The sequence below is a fragment of the Columba livia genome, unplaced genomic scaffold (genome assembly GCF_036013475.1).
Source record: "Columba livia isolate bColLiv1 breed racing homer unplaced genomic scaffold, bColLiv1.pat.W.v2 Scaffold_102, whole genome shotgun sequence".
NCBI lineage: Eukaryota > Metazoa > Chordata > Aves > Columbiformes > Columbidae > Columba > Columba livia.
The window spans coordinates 6,953,517-6,966,030 of record NW_027043007.1 but is presented as its reverse complement, the minus strand read 5'-3'; positions in this window follow the sequence as shown (position 1 = coordinate 6,966,030).

The window sequence follows — 12,514 nt, the reverse complement described above, 5'->3', positions numbered from 1 at the left end:
TTTTTATACTGTACTTCCACAATCTGCTGGCAGTACAAAATATAAGCTGCAGATCTCCTTAGGCTGAGTCATGGTGCTTTGGGGCAGGGACCATGCATATCATGGGAATATTTCACAGTTTCTGCTCTGTTTTCAGTGTATGACACCAAAACACCCACCTGATGACATCCTTTCAAGAGCAAAGGCAGCAATTGGCAGAATTCCGCCTCTTAGGGGAAGTGAGAAATTGCTGAGCTGACACCAAGTCCTGCAGTGTCCCTGTCACCTGCAGAGCCACCGCATCCTCGCCACGGTAGCGGGCATTGTGACAAAGGTTCTATGTCAGCTGGGTGTGGCAGCCAGGCGCCCCCTAGGGGATGGGGAGCCTGTCAGCCCCGGGCCTGTCACTGCCTGCTGGCCCTGCTGCCACCAGCCAGGCCTCTGAAAACTTGGCAAACCATGCCCAGACTTGGGGCCAGTTTGGCCCAAAATCTGCAAGAGACAAGTCGGGAAGAAAGATATGAGACAGAGGGAGAAAGCGAAGGGAGCAAGAGAAAGGGAAGGAAGAATAAAAAGTAGTGTTGGGCTGCATGAGTGAGATGGAGGAATTGCAAGAAAAGAGGCAGGAAGCAGGAGAGTGAGAGAAAAGGAAAGAAGAGACATGCAGCCAGACGAGGGCTTAGTGAGAGAGGATGGGACAGAGAACAGGATGAGAAGGACATAAGGCAAGGCTGGGACAGGCAAGGACAGGCAAGGCAAGGCTAGGCTGCAGGACATGTTTTTGCTTTATAGTTTCTAGCACATTCGTCTTCAGACTAGGAGGAAAGCCATAAGACCGTATGGATTAGGCCCAAGCAAAAACCCCAGCTACTTGAGACACTTAGACTAAGCCTAAAATACCAAGATCTCTCCATAAGGATGGTTTTTATACTGTACTTCCACAATCTGCTGACAGTACAAAAAAATAAGCTGCAGATCTCCTTAGGCTGAGTCATGGTGCTTTGGGGCAGGGACCATGCATATCATGGGAATATTTCACAGTTCCTGCTCTGTTTTCAGTGTATGACACCAAAACACCCACCTGATGACATCCTTTCAAGAGCAAAGGCAGCAATTGGCAGAAATCCGCTTCTTAGAGGAAGTGAGAAATTGCTGAGCTGACACCAAGTCCTGCAGTGTCCCTGTCACCTGCAGAGCCACCGCATCCTCGCCACGGTAGCGGGCATTGTGACAAAGGTTCTATGTCAGCTGGGTGTGGCAGCCAGGCGCCCCCTAGGGGATGGGGAGCCTGTCAGCCCCGGGCCTGTCACTGCCTGGTGTCCCTGCTGCCACCAGCCAGGCCTCTGAAAACTTGGCAAACCATGCCCAGACTTGGGGCCAGTTTGGCCCAAAGTCTCCAAGAGACAAGTCGGGAAGAAAGATATGGGACAGAGGGAGAAAGCGAAGGGAGCAGGAGAAAGGGAAGGAAGAATAAAAAGTAGTGTTGGGCTGCAGGAGTGAGATGGAGGAATTGCAAGAAAAGAGGCAGGAAGCAGGAGAGTGAGAGAAAAGGAAAGAAGAGACATGCAGCCAGACGAGGGCTTAGTGAGAGAGGATGGGACAGAGAACAGGATGAGAAGGACATAAGGCAAGGCTGGGACAGGCAAGGACAGGCAAGGCAAGGCTAGGCTGCAGGACATGTTTTTGCTTTATAGTTTCTAGCACATTCGTCTTCAGACTAGCAGGAAAGCCATAAGACCGTATGGATTAGGCCCAAGCAAAAACCCCAGTTACTTGAGACACTTAGACTAAGCCTAAAATACCAAGATCTCTCCATAAGGATGGTTTTTATACTGTACTTCCACAATCTGCTGGCAGTAGAAAAAAATAAGCTGCAGATCTCCTTAGGCTGAGTCATGGTGCTTTGGGGCAGGGACCATGCATATCATGGGAATATTTCACAGTTTCTGCTCTGTTTTCAGTGTGTGACACCAAAACACCCACCTGATGACATCCTTTCAAGAGCAGAGGCAGCAATTTGCAGAATTCCGCTTCTTAGGGGAAGTGAGAAATTGCTGAGCTGACACCAAGTCCTGCAGTGTCCCTGTCACTTGCATAGCCACCGCATCCTCGCCACGGTAGCGGGCATTGTGACAAAGGTTCTATGTCAGCTGGGTGTGGCAGCCAGGCGCCCCCTAGGGGATGGGGAGCCTGTCAGCCCCGGGCCTGTCACTGCCTGGTGTCCCTGCTGCCACCAGCCAGGCCTCTGAAAACTTGGCAAACCATGCCCAGACTTGGGAGCAGTTTGGCCCAAAGTCTGCAAGAGACAAGTCGGGAAGAAAGACATGAGACAGAGGGCGAAAGCGAAGGGAGCAAGAGAAAGGGAAGGAAGAATAAAAAGTAGTGTTGGGCTGCATGAGTGAGATGGAGGAATTGCAAGAAAAGAGGCAGGAAGCAGGAGAGTGAGAGAAAAGGAAAGAAGAGACATGCAGCCAGACGAGGGCTTAGTGAGAGAGGATGGGACAGAGAACAGGATGAGAAGGACATAAGGCAAGGCTGGGACAGGCAAGGACAGGCAAGGCAAGGCTAGGCTGCAGGACATGTTTTTGCTTTATAGTTTCTAGCACATTCGTCTTCAGACGAGGAGGAAAGCCATAAGACCGTATGGATTAGGCCCAAGCAAAAACCCCAGCTACTTGAGACACTTAGACTAAGCCTAAAATACCAAGATCTCTCCATAAGGATGGTTTTTATACTGTACTTCCACAATCTGCTGGCAGTACAAAAAAATAAGCTGCAGAACTCCTTAGGCTGAGTCATGGTGCTTTGGGGCAGGGACCATGCATATCATGGGAATATTTCACAGTTCCTGCTCTGTTTTCAGTGTATGACACCAAAACACCCACCTGATGACATCCTTTCAAGAGCAAAGGCAGCAATTGGCAGAAATCCGCTTCTTAGAGGAAGTGAGAAATTGCTGAGCTGACACCAAGTCCTGCAGTGTCCCTGTCACCTGCAGAGCCACCGCATCCTCGCCACGGTAGCGGGCATTGTGACAAAGGTTCTATGTCAGCTGGGTGTGGCAGCCAGGCGCCCCCTAGGGGATGGGGAGCCTGTCAGCCCCGGGCCTGTCACTGCCTGGTGTCCCTGCTGCCACCAGCCAGGCCTCTGAAAACTTGGCAAACCATGCCCAGACTTGGGGCCAGTTTGGCCCAAAGTCTCCAAGAGACAAGTCGGGAAGAAAGATATGGGACAGAGGGAGAAAGCGAAGGGAGCAGGAGAAAGGGAAGGAAGAATAAAAAGTAGTGTTGGGCTGCAGGAGTGAGATGGAGGAATTGCAAGAAAAGAGGCAGGAAGCAGGAGAGTGAGAGAAAAGGAAAGAAGAGACATGCAGCCAGACGAGGGCTTAGTGAGAGAGGATGGGACAGAGAACAGGATGAGAAGGACATAAGGCAAGGCTGGGACAGGCAAGGACAGGCAAGGCAAGGCTAGGCTGCAGGACATGTTTTTGCTTTATAGTTTCTAGCACATTCGTCTTCAGACTAGCAGGAAAGCCATAAGACCGTATGGATTAGGCCCAAGCAAAAACCCCAGCTACTTGAGACACTTAGACTAAGCCTAAAATACCAAGATCTCTCCATAAGGATGGTTTTTATACTGTACTTCCACAATCTGCTGGCAGTAGAAAAAAATAAGCTGCAGATCTCCTTAGGCTGAGTCATGGTGCTTTGGGGCAGGGACCATGCATATCATGGGAATATTTCACAGTTTCTGCTCTGTTTTCAGTGTGTGACACCAAAACACCCACCTGATGACATCCTTTCAAGAGCAGAGGCAGCAATTTGCAGAATTCCGCTTCTTAGGGGAAGTGAGAAATTGCTGAGCTGACACCAAGTCCTGCAGTGTCCCTGTCACTTGCATAGCCACCGCATCCTCGCCACGGTAGCGGGCATTGTGACAAAGGTTCTATGTCAGCTGGGTGTGGCAGCCAGGCGCCCCCTAGGGGATGGGGAGCCTGTCAGCCCCGGGCCTGTCACTGCCTGGTGTCCCTGCTGCCACCAGCCAGGCCTCTGAAAACTTGGCAAACCATGCCCAGACTTGGGAGCAGTTTGGCCCAAAGTCTGCAAGAGACAAGTCGGGAAGAAAGACATGAGACAGAGGGCGAAAGCGAAGGGAGCAAGAGAAAGGGAAGGAAGAATAAAAAGTAGTGTTGGGCTGCATGAGTGAGATGGAGGAATTGCAAGAAAAGAGGCAGGAAGCAGGAGAGTGAGAGAAAAGGAAAGAAGAGACATGCAGCCAGACGAGGGCTTAGTGAGAGAGGATGGGACAGAGAACAGGATGAGAAGGACATAAGGCAAGGCTGGGACAGGCAAGGACAGGCAAGGCAAGGCTAGGCTGCAGGACATGTTTTTGCTTTATAGTTTCTAGCACATTCGTCTTCAGACGAGGAGGAAAGCCATAAGACCGTATGGATTAGGCCCAAGCAAAAACCCCAGCTACTTGAGACACTTAGACTAAGCCTAAAATACCAAGATCTCTCCATAAGGATGGTTTTTATACTGTACTTCCACAATCTGCTGGCAGTACAAAAAAATAAGCTGCAGAACTCCTTAGGCTGAGTCATGGTGCTTTGGGGCAGGGACCATGCATATCATGGGAATATTTCACAGTTTCTGCTCTGTTTTCAGTGTATGACACCAAAACACCCACCTGATGACATCCTTTCAAGAGCAAAGGCAGCAATTGGCAGAATTCCGCCTCTTAGGGGAAGTGAGAAATTGCTGAGCTGACACCAAGTCCTGCAGTGTCCCTGTCACCTGCAGAGCCACCGCATCCACGCCACGGTAGCGGGCATTGTGACAAAGGTTCTATGTCAGCTGGGTGTGGCAGCCAGGCGCCCCCTAGGGGATGGGGAGCCTGTCAGCCCCGGGCCTGTCACTGCCTGCTGGCCCTGCTGCCACCAGCCAGGCCTCTGAAAACTTGTCAAACCATGCCCAGACTTGGGGCCAGTTTGGCCCAAAGTCTCCAAGAGACAAGTCGGGAAGAAAGATAGGGGACAGAGGGAGAAAGCAAAGGGAGCAGGAAAAGGGAAGGAAGAATAAAAAGTAGTGTTGGGCTGCAGGAGTGAGACGGAGGAATTGCAAGAAAAGAGGCAGGAAGCAGGAAAGTGAGAGAAAAGGAAAGAAGAGACATGCAGACAGACGAGGGCTTAGTGAGAGAGGATGGGACAGAGAAGAGGATGAGAAGGACATAAGGCAAGGCTGGGACAGGCAAGGACAGGCAAGGCAAGGCTAGGCTGCAGGACATGTTTTTGCTTGATAGTTTCTAGCACATTCGTCTTCAGACTAGGAGGAAAGCCATAAGACCATATGGATTAGGCCCAAGCAAAAACCCCAGCTACTTGAGACACTTAGACTAAGCCTAAAATACCAAGATCTCTCCATAAGGAGGGTTTTTACACTGTACTTCCACAATCTGCTGGCAGTACAAAAAAATAAGCTGCAGATCTCCTTAGGCTGAGTCATGGTGCTTTGGGGCAGGGACCATGCATATCATGGGAATATTTCACAGTTTCTGCTCTCTTTTCAGTGTATGACACCAAAACACCCACCTGATGACATCCTTTCAAGAGCAAAGGCAGCAATTGGCAGAATTCCGCTTCTTAGGGGAAGTGAGAAATTGCTGAGCTGACACCAAGTCCTGCAGTGTCCCTGTCACCTGTAGAGCCACCGCATCGACGCCACGGTAGCGGGCATTGTGACAAAGGTTCTATGTCAGCTGGGTGTGGCAGCCAGGCGCCCCCTAGGGGATGGGGAGCCTGTCAGCCCCGGGCCTGTCACTGCCTGGTGTCCCTGCTGCCACCAGCCAGGCCTCTGAAAACTTGTCAAACCATGCCCAGACTTGGGGCCAGTTTGGCCCAAAGTCTGCAAGAGACAAGACGGGAAGAAAGATATGGGACAGAGGGAGAAAGCGAAGGGAGCAGGAAAAGGGAAGGAAGAATAAAAAGTAGTGTTGGGCTGCAGGAGTGAGACGGAGGAATTGCAAGAAAAGAGGCAGGAAGCAGGAAAGTGAGAGAAAAGGAAAGAAGAGACATGCAGCCAGACGAGGGCTTAGTGAGAGAGGATGGGACAGAGAAGAGGATGAGAAGGACATAAGGCAAGGCTGGGACAGGCAAGGACAGGCAAGGCAAGGCTAGGCTGCAGGACATGTTTTTGCTTTATAGTTTCTAGCACATTCGTCTTCAGACTAGGAGGAAAGCCATAAGACCGTATGGATTAGGCCCAAGCAAAAACCCCAGCTACTTGAGACACTTAGACTAAGCCTAAAATACCAAGATCTCTCCGTAAGGATGGTTTTTACACTGTACTTCCACAATCTGCTGGCAGTACAAAAAAATAAGCTGCAGATCTCCTTAGGCTGAGTCATGGTGCTTTGGGGCAGGGACCATGCGTATCATGGGAATATTTCACAGTTTCTGCTCTGTTTTCAGTGTATGACACCAAAACACCCACCTGATGACATCCTTTCAAGAGCAAAGGCAGCAATTGGCAGAATTCCGCTTCTTAGGGGAAGTGAGAAATTGCTGAGCTGACACCAAGTCCTGCAGTGTCCCTGTCACCTGCAGAGCCACCGCATCCTCGCCACGGTAGCGGGCATTGTGACAAAGGTTCTATGTCAGCTGGGTGTGGCAGCCAGGCGCCCCCTAGGGGATGGGGAGCCTGTCAGCCCCGGGCCTGTCACTGCCTGGTGGCCCTGCTGCCACCAGCCAGGCCTCTGAAAACTTGTCAAACCATGCCCAGACTTGGGACCAGTTTGGCCCAAAGTCTCCAAGAGACAAGTCGGGAAGAAAGATAGGGGACAGAGGGAGAAAGCGAAGGGAGCAGGAGAAAGGGAAGGAAGAATAAAAAGTAGTGTTGGGCTGCAGGAGTGAGACGGAGGAATTGCAAGAAAAGAGGCAGGAAGCAGGAGAGTGAGAGAAAAGGAAAGAAGAGACATGCAGCCAGACGAGGGCTTAGTGAGAGAGGATGGGACAGAGAAGAGGATGAGAAGGACATAAGGCAAGGCTGGGACAGGCAAGGACAGGCAAGGCAAGGCTAGGCTGCAGGACATGTTTTTGCTTTATAGTTTCTAGCACATTCGTCTTCAGACTAGCAGGAAAGCCATAAGACCCTATGGATTAGGCCCAAGCAAAAACCCCAGCTACTTGAGACACTTAGACTAAGCCTAAAATACCAAGATCTCTCCATAAGGAGTGTTTTTACACTGTACTTCCACAATCTGCTGGCAGTACAAAAAAATAAGCTGCAGATCTCCTTAGGCTGAGTCATGGTGCTTTGGGGCAGGGACCATGCATATCATGGGAATATTTCACAGTTTCTGCTCTGTTTTCAGTGTATGACACCAAAACACCCACCTGATGACATCCTTTTAAGAGCAAAGGCAGCAATTTGCAGAATTCCGCTTCTTAGGGGAAGTGAGAAATTGCTGAGCTGACACCAAGTCCTGCAGTGTCCCTGTCACCTGCAGAGCCACCGCATCCTCGCCACGGTAGCGGGCATTGTGACAAAGGTTCTATGTCAGCTGGGTGTGGCAGCCAGGCGCCCCCTAGGGGATGGGGAGCCTGTCAGCCCCGGGCCTGTCACTGCCTGGTGGCCCTGCTGCCACCAGCCAGGCCTCTGAAAACTTGTCAAACCATGCCCAGACTTGGGGCCAGTTTGGCCCAAGGTCTCCAAGAGACAAGTCGGGAAGAAAGATACGGGACAGAGGGAGAAAGCGAAGGGAGCAGGAAAAGGGAAGGAAGAATAAAAAGTAGTGTTGGGCTGCAGGAGTGAGATGGAGGAATTGCAAGAAAAGAGGCAGGAAGCAGGAGAGTGAGAGAAAAGGAAAGAAGAGACATGCAGCCAGACGAGGGCTTAGTGAGAGAGGATGGGACAGAGAACAGGATGAGAAGGACATAAGGCAAGGCTGGGACAGGCAAGGACAGGCAAGGCAAGGCTAGGCTGCAGGACATGTTTTTGCTTTATAGTTTCTAGCACATTCGTCTTCAGACTAGGAGGAAAGCCATAAGACCGTATGGATTAGGCCCAAGGAAAAGCCCCAGCTACTTGAGACACTTAGACTAAGCCTAAAATACCAAGATCTCTCCGTAAGGATGGTTTTTATACTGTACTTCCACAATCTGCTGGCAGTACAAAAAAATAAGCTGCAGATCTCCTTAGGCTGAGTCATGGTGCTTTGGGGCAGGGACCATGCGTATCATGGGAATATTTCACAGTTTCTGCTCTCTTTTCAGTGTATGACACCAAAACACCCACCTGATGACATCCTTTCAAGAGCAAAGGCAGGAATTTGCAGAATTCCGCTTCTTAGGGGAAGTGAGAAATTGCTGAGCTGACACCAAGTCCTGCAGTGTCCCTGTCACCTGCAGAGCCACCGCATCCACGCCACGGTAGCGGGCATTGTGACAAAGGTTCTATGTTAGCTGGGTGTGGCAGCCAGGCGCCCCCTAGGGGATGGGGAGCTTGTCAGCCCCGGGCCTGTCACTGCCTGGTGTCCCTGCTGCCACCAGCCAGGCCTCTGAAAACTTGTCAAACCATGCCCAGACTTGGGGCCAGTTTGGCCCAAAGTCTGCAAGAGACAAGTCGGGAAGAAAGATATGGGACAGAGGGAGAAAGCGAAGGGAGCAGGAGAAAGGGAAGGAAGAATAAAAAGTAGTGTTGGGCTGCAGGAGTGAGATGGAGGAATTGCAAGAAAAGAGGCAGGAAGCAGGAGAGTGAGAGAAAAGGAAAGAAGAGACATGCAGCCAGACGAGGGCTTAGTGAGAGAGGATGGGACAGAGAACAGGATGAGAAGGACATAAGGCAAGGATGGGACAGGCAAGGACAGGCAAGGCAAGGCTAGGCTGCAGGACATGTTTTTGCTTTATAGTTTCTAGCACATTCGTCTTCAGACTAGGAGGAAAGCCATAAGACCGTATGGATTAGGCCCAAGCAAAAACCCCAGCTACTTGAGACACTTAGACTAAGCCTAAAATACCAAGATCTCTCCGTAAGGATGGTTTTTACACTGTACTTCCACAATCTGCTGGCAGTACTAAAAAATAAGCTGCAGATCTCCTTAGGCTGAGTCATGGTGCTTTGGGGCAGGGACCATGCGTATCATGGGAATATTTCACAGTTTCTTCTCTGTTTTCAGTTTATGACACCAAAACACCCACCTGATGACATCCTTTCAAGAGCAAAGGCAGCAATTGGCAGAATTCCGCTTCTTAGGGGAAGTGAGAAATTGCTGAGCTGACACCAAGTCCTGCAGTGTCCCTGTCACCTGCAGAGCCACCGCATCCTCGCCACGGTAGCGGGCATTGTGACAAAGGTTCTATGTCAGCTGGGTGTGGCAGCCAGGCGCCCCCTAGGGGATGGGGAGCCTGTCAGCCCCGGGCCTGTCACTGCCTGCTGGCCCTGCTGCCAGCAGCCAGGCCTCTGAAAACTTGGCAAACCATGCCCAGACTTGGGACCAGTTTGGCCCAAAGTCTGCAAGAGACAAGTCGGGAAGAAAGATAGGGGACAGAGGGAGAAAGCGAAGGGAGCAGGAGAAATGGAAGGAAGAATAAAAAGTAGTGTTGGGCTGCAGGAGTGAGATGGAGGAATTGCAAGAAAAGAGGCAGGAAGCAGGAGAGTGAGAGAAAAGGAAAGAACAGACATGCAGCCAGACGAGGGGTTAGTGAGAGAGGATGGGACAGAGAACAGGATGAGAAGGACATAAGGCAAGGCTGGGACAGGCAAGGACAGGCAAGGCAAGGCTAGGCTGCAGGACATGTTTTTGTTTTATAGTTTCTAGCACATTCGTCTTCAGACTAGGAGGAAAGCCATAAGACCGTATGGATTAGGCCCAAGCAAAAGCCCCAGCTACTTGAGACACTTAGACTAAGCCTAAAATACCAAGATCTCTCCGTAAGGATGGTTTTTATACTGTACTTCCACAATCTGCTGGCAGTACAAAAAAATAAGCTGCAGATCTCCTTAGGCTGAGTCATGGTGCTTTGGGGCAGGGACCATGCATATCATGGGAATATTTCACAGTTTCTGCTCTCTTTTCAGTGTATGACACCAAAACACCCACCTGATGACATCCTTTCAAGAGCAAAGGCAGCAATTTGCAGAATTCCGCTTCTTAGGGGAAGTGAGAAATTGCTGAGCTGACACCAAGTCCTGCAGTGTCCCTGTCACCTGCAGAGCCACCGCATCCACGCCACGGTAGCGGGCATTGTGACAAAGGTTCTATGTCAGCTGGGTGTGGCAGCCAGGCGCCCCCTAGGGGATGGGGAGCTTGTCAGCCCCGGGCCTGTCACTGCCTGGTGTCCCTGCTGCCACCAGCCAGGCCTCTGAAAACTTGTCAAACCATGCCCAGACTTGGGGCCAGTTTGGCCCAAAGTCTGCAAGAGACAAGTCGGGAAGAAAGATAGGGGACAGAGGGAGAAAGCGAAGGGAGCAGGAGAAAGGGAAGGAAGAATAAAAAGTAGTGTTGGGCTGCAGGAGTGAGATGGAGGAATTGCAAGAAAAGAGGCAGGAAGCAGGAGAGTGAGAGAAAAGGAAAGAAGAGACATGCAGCCAGACGAGGGCTTAGTGAGAGAGGATGGGACAGAGAACAGGATGAGAAGGACATAAGGCAAGGCTGGGACAGGCAAGGACAGGCAAGGCAAGGCTAGGCTGCAGGACATGTTTTTGCTTTATAGTTTCTAGCACATTCGTCTTCAGACTAGGAGGAAAGCCATAAGACCGTATGGATTAGGCCCAAGCAAAAACCCCAGCTACTTGAGACACTTAGACTAAGCCTAAAATACCAAGATCTCTCCGTTAAGGATGGTTTTTACACTGTACTTCCACAATCTGCTGGCAGTACAAAAAAATAAGCTGCAGATCTCCTTAGGCTGAGTCATGGTGCTTTGGGGCAGGGACCATGCATATCATGGGAATATTTCACAGTTTCTGCTCTCTTTTCAGTGTATGACACCAAAACACCCACCTGATGACATCCTTTCAAGAGCAAAGGCAGCAATTGGCAGAATTCCGCTTCTTAGGGGAAGTGAGAAATTGCTGAGCTGACACCAAGTCCTGCAGTGTCCCTGTCACCTGCAGAGCCACCGCATCCACGCCACGGTAGCGGGCATTGTGACAAAGGTTCTATGTCAGCTGGGTGTGGCAGCCAGGCGCCCCCTAGGGGATGGGGAGCTTGTCAGCCCCGGGCCTGTCACTGCCTGGTGTCCCTGCTGCCACCAGCCAGGCCTCTGAAACCTTGTCAAACCATGCCCAGACTTGGGGCCAGTTTGGCCCAAAGTCTGCAAGAGACAAGTCGGGAAGAAAGATAGGGGACAGAGGGAGAAAGCGAAGGGAGCAGGAGAAATGGAAGGAAGAATAAAAAGTAGTGTTGGGCTGCAGGAGTGAGATGGAGGAATTGCAAGAAAAGAGGCAGGAAGCAGGAGAGTGAGAGAAAAGGAAAGAAGAGACATGCAGCCAGACGAGGGGTTAGTGAGAGAGGATGGGACAGAGAAGAGGATGAGAAGGACATAAGGCAAGGATGGGACAGGCAAGGACAGGCAAGGCAAGGCTAGGCTGCAGGACATGTTTTTGCTTTATAGTTTCTAGCACATTCGTCTTCAGACTAGGAGGAAAGCCATAAGACCGTATGGATTAGGCCCAAGCAAAAGCCCCAGCTACTTGAGACACTTAGACTAAGCCTAAAATACCAAGATCTCTCCGTAAGGATGGTTTTTATACTGTACTTCCACAATCTGCTGGCAGTACAAAAAAATAAGCTGCAGATCTCCTTAGGCTGAGTCATGGTGCTTTGGGGCAGGGACCATGCATATCATGGGAATATTTCACAGTTTCTGCTCTCTTTTCAGTGTATGACACCAAAACACCCACCTGATGACATCCTTTCAAGAGCAAAGGCAGCAATTTGCAGAATTCCGCTTCTTAGGGGAAGTGAGAAATTGCTGAGCTGACACCAAGTCCTGCAGTGTCCCTGTCACCTGCAGAGCCACCGCATCCACGCCACGGTAGCGGGCATTGTGACAAAAGTTCTATGTCAGCTGGGTGTGGCAGCCAGGCGCCCCCTAGGGGATGGGGAGCTTGTCAGCCCCGGGCCTGTCACTGCCTGGTGGCCCTGCTGCCACCAGCCAGGCCTCTGAAAACTTGTCAAACCATGCCCAGACTTGGGGCCAGTTTGGCCCAAAGTCTGCAAGAGACAAGTCGGGAAGAAAGATATGGGACAGAGGGAGAAAGCGAAGGGAGCAGGAGAAATGGAAGGAAGAATAAAAAGTAGTGTTGGGCTGCAGGAGTGAGATGGAGGAATTGCAAGAAAAGAGGCAGGAAGCAGGAGAGTGAGAGAAAAGGAAAGAAGAGACATGCAGCCAGACGAGGGCTTAGTGAGAGAGGATGGGACAGAGAAGAGGATGAGAAGGACATAAGGCAAGGATGGGACAGGCAAGGACAGGCAAGGCAAGGCTAGGCTGCAGGACATGTTTTTGCTTTATAGTTTCTAGCACATTCGTCTT